Genomic DNA, 9755 nt, shown 5'->3' on the forward strand with positions numbered 1-9755 from the left:
TTGCGTTCCGTTCCACACCTTGTATGACAGCAACTTTGCAGAGTGCCCTCTCGCACTCCGGAACCCCTCAGGGGATGTTGGAGAGCCGGTTTTGGCCCCATCCCTGCAGGCCAGGCCTAGGGACCCCACCTGCTAGAGGGACCCCACTCACTCCACAGATGCCTTTCGAGCCACAGCGCCACCCCAGGTGCGGCTAACCAGGGAGGGACTGCGAGAGGTTGGCTCCAGGGCGTGTCTAGCCCGTCTCACCCAGTCCTGCCCCACCAGCCACCTTCTAATTAATTTCCTTTCAATGTGCATGAATTCGTGCATCGGGCCTCTAGCATATATAGTAGATGCACGAAATTCATGCAAGGAGCTCGGCCTGCCCACTGGTTGCTCCAGAAGGTCATTCCAGAAGGTCATTCCACCATCTGGTCTAATTAGCATATTAGCTCTTTATTATATAGGATATATATATTAAAACAAATTTTAATTTTTTTAGTGAGAGGAAGAGAGGCTCGATTTGTTGTGCCACAACTTATTTATGCATTCATTGGTTCATTCATGTATGTGCCCTGACCAGGGATTGAACCTGAAACCTTGGCATATAGGGATGATGCTCTAACCAACTGAGCTACCCAGCCAGGCAGGGCCTACAGATGGCATTTTAGAACACTTCTCTATTCACTAAGGGCTGCCTGGAGGAGGGTGGACGTAAATGAAATCCTGGGGAAAAGCAACTAACCCAGAGTCTACTAAGCCCCGCTTAAGGCTTCCCCTTACCCGCGACAATTACCAGAAAATGCTGCTTTTGAGAAAGCTTGTCTTCAAATGTGCTAGGTGGATGCCGCCCTCCAGTGGCCGAATGCGTCCTTACAGCGTTTCACTGAGAGGAGCAGGGAGCAAAACCACAGCCCTCAACCCACCTGGCTTTGCCCTGCTCCCAACAGGTCCCAGCTGGGTTACTCCCGGGATGGTGAGAGGCCTTGGTCTGTGCCACAGAGGGAAGCAGAAGCCAGCAGGCACACTCGGCAGGAGAACAGCGGCTGACATTTGTTGAGCCCGTACTTCGTGCCGGCTCTTGATGCTGTTGGGGACCTCTGCGTTGTCTGGAAGGGGCGCAGCGTGAGTGCAGGGTGGTGAGGGCCCCATCGGCAGTGCACAGGCTCGCGTGAGGGTTGCTGGGCCTGTGGAGCGGCCGCCCCAGGGGTCACTAAGGCGGCATCAATCCTGGTGTCCGAGCAGCTGAGCCCTGGGGAAGGCCCTGCAGCAGTTGGGGCACCAAGTTCTGGTCGCTGTGGCTGCTTTTCAGGGGAGCCCGCAGAGTGCTAATAAGTCAGGACCCGTCCTCCGCAGGGAAGGGGTGCTGTGCAGGGACGCCCGGTGTTCTCACGGGGCGGGGCGAGGAACCAGGGCGGCACACAAGCTGCAAGGCAGGCCGGGAGGGGCAGCCAGCTGTGCCACAACGGCTGCTGCACCAGTTGAAGTCCTGGGCAGCCTAACAGCTGAGGAAGGGCACCCACGGGAGAGGGGAAAGCCCTCTGGGGCAGTGGGCACCCGCTCAAGGTCTTGTGGGTCTTGAGGGCTTCTGCTTAGACTTTGAGTGATTTGGGCGGAAAAGAGACCCCGTGAGTCCCCTGGCCCTGCTTTGCGGAACCAGGACTGAGCCCTCCTGGCTGTGGGTGAGGGATTGGTTCCCCTGGGTCCTGAGGGCGGGAGAGGAATGTGCTGCTGGTCCCTCCACCCTACTTAGGGGATCAGGCCCTCAGGTGTGAAATGGCCCCGGTGTGTGTGAAGGGGGAGACTTGGCATGGACATCCCACGGCTATGGGAGGATGGAGCTGGGAGCTGGGACAGTGTAATTCCAGCTTCGGTTTTACATGTGGGTGGTGGCAATTGCCAAGCTGCGTAAGCTTTACGTGGGGCCTAACTAAGGCCCGGAGCCAAGGATGAAATCTGCCACCGGCCCTGGAGGGCGGGGGGCTGGGGCTGGTGGCTGGTCCCGCTGCTCTCCCACAGACAGTGGGTCCCTCAGTAGCCCTGCCTGCACAGCGATCCTTGCTTTGCCCCCCAAACCGGTAGAATTGCCCTCCTGCTCCTCTTACTCCAAAGCCAGGACCAGAGGGCTCCCCTCACTCACCGCCGCCCCGCTCAGTGCTCCTTTCTTTGGTGTCTGTCCCCCTCACAACTTCCTCTTTATACCATTTTGTATTATCTGATTTTTTTTCATGAAGCAAGTGTTATTTTATAATTATATATAAAAACTTTTATTTGAGGAAAACTACAAATTGGATGATCCTCAGAAAACAGGCTAACTCAGAGCAATAATTTCATTGAAAAGAACTATGTTTGCGCCTGGCTGGTGTAGCTCAGTGGTTGAGCATCAACCTAGGAACCATGAGGTCACGGTTCAATTCCCAGTCAGGGCACATGCCCGGGTTTCAGGCTTGATCCTGTGTGTTCTCATCATTGATGTTTCTCTCTCTCTCCTTCTCACTTCCTCTCTGAAATTAATAAAATCTTTTTTCTTTTTTTTCAAAGAAGAACTATGTTCTCACATATGTCTAAGAAAAAAATCTCATAACCCAGTTTGAGAAAATCCTAACTGGGAAATCTAAGGTCTTAGAGCAGTAATGGCGAACCTTTTGAGCTTGGTGTGTCAGCATTTTGAAAAACCCTAACTTAACTCTGGTGTCGTGTCACATATAGAAATTTTTTGATATTTGCAACCATAGTAAAACAAAGACTTGTATTTTTGATATTTATTTTATATATTTAAATGCCATTTCACAAAGAAAAATCAACCAAAAAAATGAGTTCGCGTGTCACCTCTGACACGTGTGTCATAGGTTCGCCATCACTGTCTTAGAGTAAATGTCTTTTTTAAATGTGAACTATCAATATGAAAACTTCACCTGAAAATTTGTTTAAAAATCTGAAGATTGTTCATTAAAATAAACACAACTTGGCCTCGGCAGTTTGGCTCAGTGGATAGAGTGTCAGCCCTTGGATTGCAGGATCCCGGGTTCGGTTCCAGTCAAGGGTACGGACCTCGGTTGCAGGTTCATTCCCCGGCCCTGGTCAGGGCGCGTGTGGGAAGCAACCGATCCATGTGTCTCTCACACAAAAACCTCACAACTGAAAAATACTCCTGGAGCTGCGCTCCCTGAACACAGGCAGATCGAAGGCCCGTGTGGGAGGCGGACGGGCACTCGTGCTGATGTCGGGTGGTGCTCAGAGCCGTTTTTTCTTGGTGCAGCTAAACCTTGCTCCCTGAGAAATGCGGTCTTACCAACCATTGTGCAAGAAGAATGCACGATGGCATGGAGAAACGCTCAACATGTAAGCCCACGGTCGGATATGCAGGAAATTGTAGGGTTGTTTGGGGGAGGAAAAACATCTCTCCTTCTACCCTTCTAAGTCCTCAGCTGGGACCCTGCAACAAAAGGCAGATTAGCACGAGAGAAGCATGTGCATTCATTTAGCAGGAGTATTAAGTGACATGGGACGAAGAAGTGGTTAAACCCGAGCGTTTTCATGCCACGTCTGACGGAGAGTGGAAAGCGGAGACGTGCTATAGGCAGGGTGGGGAGCTGAGTGGGGTAACCTGGGGAGGTCACTACAGCAGGGCTGCTCGTTCAGATTCCGTCTTGGAGATAGGGATGCTCCTTTCCTCCGGGCTTAGGGAGGGCACCGCTCACTTGGTGGTGTCACGATCTGCTTCAGGCCAATGTCAGAAAGTCCTTCTCACACCTGCCGTTTCTCAAGTTCCTTCAGCTTAAAATATTCAACAGGCCAGGTGCCATATGACATAGCAGATGAACCGTCATTTGAAAGCTCCGGCTCCAGAGTCTAGCAGCTTATGTTCAAACTGAGCTCTGTTCCCAATTGCATGACCTTGGGCAACGTAATTCCTCATGGGGTTTGTTAAAAACGAGACCGCAGGCCCTGGCTGGTTTGGCTCAGTGGATAGAGTGTCAGCCTGCGGACTGAAGGGTCAAGGGCACATGCCTGGGTTGCGGGCTCATCCCCAGTGGGGGGCGTGCAGGAGGCAGCCAATCAATGATTCTCTCTCATCATGGATGTTTCTCTCTCTCTCTCCCTCTCTGAAATCAATAAAAAAAAAATATATATTAAAAAAACAACAAAAATAAAAAAAAAACAATAACAAGACAGCAGGCCCCAAATGGAGTCACTTATGCTGCGAAGCCCCATGTCACCAAACCAACACTTAGTTTTGGCTTTGGCTCTCCCAGAAATGGAATCCTAAACCAGTCAATCAGGACTATTTAGGTGATCTGCCTGATGAAATCTGCCAGCTCTAGAGCAGGGGTGGGGAACCTTTTTTCTGCCAAGGGCCATTTGGATGTTTATAACATCATTCACAGCCCATACAAAATTATCAGCTTAAAAATTAGCCTGCTAACTGGTATATTTGGTCATTTAATTAACTCACCCCAAATGCCTTGGCAGGGACAGACCAAATGCTTTCGAGGGCCTCTATGGCCTGAGGGCCAGATGTTCCCCACCCCTGCTCTACAGGAAAGTAACCTTGCAATAACCAGCCTGCCTTTTGCCTAGCTTCCTTGTCCCTGCTCCCTCTGCCTATTAAAGTAATTCATTTTGTGCAGTTCCTTGGAGCTCTTTTCTAGCTGCAAGATTGGATGACAAGATTTAGAGTGGTATTTGCTCAAATAAACTCTTAAAAATTTTAATATGCCTCCGTTTTGATAGATCCTCCCTTCCCCCAACTGGTGGGCGGAGTATGACGTAACCTGCAGCTGGGAAATACCTGAGCAACTAACCATGTACTTTATATGAACTATACATTGGACCACCGATCCACACCTGCCAAATACCCTAACCCGTGGTCAGCAAACCGCAGCTCACGAGCCATTAAGCCACCAATCAGCGTTCGCCCAGTACACTAAGCCCCTCAAGAGGTGTGCCCACCCCTGCACGTGCTGCTGTCTTCCCCTTTCGAGACAGCCCGGCAGGTCCTTCTCTAATAAAGCCTGTAGTCCTGGTTTTCGCCCTCTGTCTGATTTTTCACCTTTATCTTTCAACGAGTTAAAAATAAGCCCTATTTGAGTCTCATTCGGAGGATTAAAAGGGGTGGGGAAGCAAGCACCTGGCCCTCAATAGTAAATACATTCTACCCCAACATTGTGTTTCTACATCAGCGAATAACTGTGTATAGAAATACACCCAAAATGTTCACTGTTTATTTCTTTCCTTTTTAAAAAAATAGAAATGATACCATTATAATTAACCGAGTTATTAGTAACAGGAAGGAGCAGAGGGAAGGCCAGATATTACAGGCCTTTTGTGCCACTTTGCCAGGAACTGCAGCTTAGCACTCCCCAAGGAGCCACCGGCCTGTTCCACACAGATGCTGGGGGGAGGGCCTGGACCTGGACGGGCAGAATAGACGCATGCCCAGGAAAGGCGGGCGACACAGGGGAGGTACTTGCCTGTCAGTCACACCTGGGAGCAGGTCATTGGTCAGAGTAGGTGTGGCCACTGCGCCTATGGGAAGATTTGGAAACTTAACCCCCTAAACAAAGACGTTCGCTCTCTTGTGTTTTCAGGACTCCGGGGACTCTTGTTGCAGGGGCTCGCTCCCTTGGCTCCCCTGCAATTGCCCACATGGCCCTCAGCCATGTGGACCCCACACACAATGGATGAGTGGACTGCAACTAGCCTGATGCTGTCCTGACCCAGCTCCACCACGGAAAGGAAGCCCGGACACCACCCCTGCTTTTAGCTCCGCTGAATCCCCGGCTGCACCTCTTCCAGGATGGATGAAGGGAAATGGGACGTTAGAAACGTCCCCCCAGGGGTGCAATCCCACACACAGAAATCCCTCCTCCGTCTCCCATGCAAGTCTCAGAAAATCCTTTTTCTTAAGCTATTGTAAGAACCCCACCCCCAGCACCCAGTGGGGAAACCCCACTTCCACCAGTAACAGAAACAGGCTTTTATTTTATTTATTGATTTGAGAGAGAGAGAGAGATTTGCTGTTCCACTCATGTATGCATTCATTGGTTGATTCTTGTATGCGTGCCCTGACCTGGCCTATCAGGATGCTCTCTAACCAGCCGACTACCTGGCCAGGGCAGCGTTTATTTCTGAGTGGTCGTGTCATGCTGACATTAGCTATATATTTATACTTTTCCAACTTCTCCATTAGAAAAGGTGTCTTTTAAAAATAATAACTTAATAAGTGAATCATTTTTCCCATGGAAAAGAAAAAAAAGAAAATACTCGGGCCATGGAAACTGGGGTCGCTTCTCTAGTTCCTCACCCAGGAGCTGCCTCAGCTTGATTCAGAGGCAAGGGTGAGGGTTTTGCAGTCAGGCCTGGGTTCAAATACCAGCTTTAAATGTCCATGTTCTGGTCTCTTCTCTAATGTGGGAATAAGAATGCCTCAGCGGGGTTCCTGGGAGATGAAGTAAAATAACCTACATGGAGCAATCTGGCTGCCTGTGGCCCTGTTTTCACTACGCATTTGCTATTTTCTCCTCCAGACCAAAGGTGGGGACTGGGAGACCTGGGCAGTCTCTGTGCGTCCAGGACTGGGGGCCTGTCCCATCTAAGGGGTATAGGCTTGCACCCCTCTTTGCAGCCCCAAAGGCCCAATCCCAGGAGGAAACCGGGAAGGCTGGTTTCTAGCAGTTTCTTGCCCACTGGGGGGCCCGGGGACTGGTTCATTGCCTGCTGTCATTGGCTCTGGGGACCGAGATCCGGGGCTCCACCTGGAGGAGGTGCTGGGGCTGCAAGCCAACTGGGACCCATTCTCCATGTCCCCCCCATCCTCCCACCCCCGACCATACCATGCAGCCACTGGGGTGAGCTAGACTGTGAGGGGAGAGAGAGAGAAAGAGAGAGAGAGGCACATATATATATTTGTGTGATACACAAATCACTGCAGGATTAATTAGCGTTTTAATTCAATTACCATAGGCTCTGTGGTTTCATAATGGGCCTCAGATTTAATTGTATGATGAACTTTCCCTTCAAATCTTGTCAAAATATCTGTAATCAGCCCTGAGAGGGTGGCTCAGTTGGTTGGAACATCATCCCGTACACCAAAAGGCTGCAGATTCGATTCCTGGTCAGGGCACATACCTAGATTGCAGGTTCGATCCCTGGTTGGAACACTAACAGGAGGCAACTGATCATTGTTTCTCTCACGCTGATGTCTCTCTCTCACTCTCTCTCTCTCTCTCTCTCTTTCTCTCTTTCTCTCTTCCCCACCTTCCCCTCTCTCTAAAATCAATAAAAATATCCTGGGTAAAGATTTTTTAAAAAATTTTGATTAAAAAGGAAGTATCTGTAAGCATAGTGACGAGGACCAAATCCAACCGGAGGACCTGGCCACGTGGCCCTGTGGTGTCCGGGTACCTTAGCCCTGACCAGGTCATATTCCTCCAGTGGCAATGGGCACGGACCGCACACCAGGCTGCGCTGCGTGAGCGCCCATTTCTCAGGTGAGGATGCAGCAGGTTACCGTCCCCGCAGCCTGGCTCCTCCTCCTGGCTGACACCCGTGTGGGGTCACCACAGAGTTGATTTGCAGGTCCCCGTTTACCCACCTCAGCCTCTGCTCCAGATTCGTGGGGATGGGGTTTGTTTCACAGCCAATCGGGATCCCTTGCTGAGCCATTAAGGCTCAAAGATAGGGATGGGGGAGTGACTGGCTCACAAAAGATCTTGTAAAACAGCTTTTGAGTGGGAATGGGGAAGTTCTTGAATAGAGAATGGCCTGTTTGGGTTAAGTTGCAGGTTGCCATGGCAACGCCTTGCTCTGTTGGCTCTGAGCTCCTGGATTGTGTTGACAGTGGCCCTGGGGCCCGAGGGCCCAGTGGGGTCAACCCCCCACCTGGGGTTCAAGTCCCAGGAATATAGGTCTTGGGCAAGTCATTGTACCTGGCAGAGCCTCAGGTGTTTTTTATCTATAAAATGGAGTCAATGAAAGAGTAGATAAGAGTGTGTGAAGGACTTGTCTGGCATGTTCCTGGTTTTTAAAGTTTCAGGTCTAATTCTTCCCAGAGAACCTTCCCTTCATGGTCGCATCTACAGTCTGCTCCCTGAGCAGAGCCTATGTGATTCTCAAACGTTTTTTCATGTGGTTAAGTAGACATAACAGAATGTCCCCTTGCGCCCACTGCGAAGGGCAAGGTCTGTGGCCGTGAACTCCCAGCTGTTCACACTTTGGTCTTAGGATGCCCTACTCGCTTACAAAATACTGGACCCTCCTCCAAAAGCTTTTGTTGACCTGGGTTCCATCTATCAGTGTTTACCATGTTATAAATGAAAATGAAGAAACATTTAAAATAGTGAGGGGGAGCAGACTTCGCCACCCCAAATATGCCTTTGGGGAGATTGATTATTTTTTTAAAATATATTTTATTGATTTTTTACAGAGAGGAAGGGAGAGGGATAGTTAGAAACATCGATGAGAGAGAAACATTGATCAGCTGTTTCCTGCACACCGCCTACTGGGGATGTGCCCTCAACCCAGGTACATGCCCTTGACCGGAATCGAACCTGGGACTCTTCAGTCCACAGGCCGACACTCTAGCCACTGAGCCAAACTGGTCAGGGAAAGATTGATTATTTTAAGCTGGTTCTTTCTAAGACACAGAAGACTCAGGAAAAACCTGTGCCCTTCCCTGTCACTGCCTGGAAGAATTTAGATGAGGACCTGCTCCAGGGAGTGAGAGGTCCCCACAGATACCAGGGTAACAGGGACGACGGCGATAGACAAGGAGGAGCCTCGCGAGGCCCCTGTGACCAAGTCCTGCCTGTGTCCATTGTTAAAGGCGGCCCAGCCAACCTTGATTGACCAAACGTTTGCTTTTTGTCTCCATGAGAACTGCCTTCCTGCTCTTTGATATTTCAAACCAGAGCCTCCACTTTCTTCTACACTCAAGGTGGCATAAACGTAACCGCCTGATCTTCCCGCAGGTCTCACGTTCCTATGGGAGCCTCACGGTATGTACGGAATAGATTTGGTCATTTTCTCCTATGAATCGGTCTCATGGCAATTTGATCATCAGTCCAGACAGAATTTGAAAGGGTACCCCCACACGATGACAAGGGATGGAAACATGGTCATGTTTATAATAAAATGCTTTTTAAGCCCTGACTGGTTGCTCAGTGGTTAGAGCACTGCCCCAAGCACTGAAGAGTCTCAGGTTTGATTCCCCATCAAGACCACGTATCTGGGTTGCAGGATCCCTAGCTCTATAGTCAGTGTTTGTGCGGGAGGCAATCAATCGACGTGTCTCACATCAATGTCTCTCTCTCTCCCTCCTCCCTTCCACTCCCTCTAAAAATCAGTGGAAAAAAATATCCCCAGGTGAGGATTAAAAACATTCACTTTAAGAAAAATAATTGTATCTTTCCAAACAAAACAAAAAATTAGTGAGAAGTTCAGTATTTTATATAGATTTTTGCAAATCTCTTTTATGTCTGGCTTAAAACAGCAGCCAGACTCTCATATTTGCTTCTGCATTCAATCTATTGTTCATTTTAAGAAAAATAACTGTATCTTTCCAAACAAAACAAAAAATTAGTGGGAAGTATTTTATATAGATTTTTGCAAATCTCTTTGATGTCTGGCTTAAAACAGCAGCCGGACTCTCATATTTGCTTCTGCATTCAATCTATTGCAATGTTACCTGTTGGGCAGCATCTGGAAAATTCTATTGTATACGCATGAGAGAACCAGAGGGCAAAACACTCATGTCTTGGTCTTGTTGTAAA

The sequence above is a fragment of the Myotis davidii genome, unplaced genomic scaffold (assembly GCF_000327345.1).
Source record: "Myotis davidii unplaced genomic scaffold, ASM32734v1 scaffold17, whole genome shotgun sequence".
In the NCBI taxonomy this organism is placed as follows: domain Eukaryota; kingdom Metazoa; phylum Chordata; class Mammalia; order Chiroptera; family Vespertilionidae; genus Myotis; species Myotis davidii.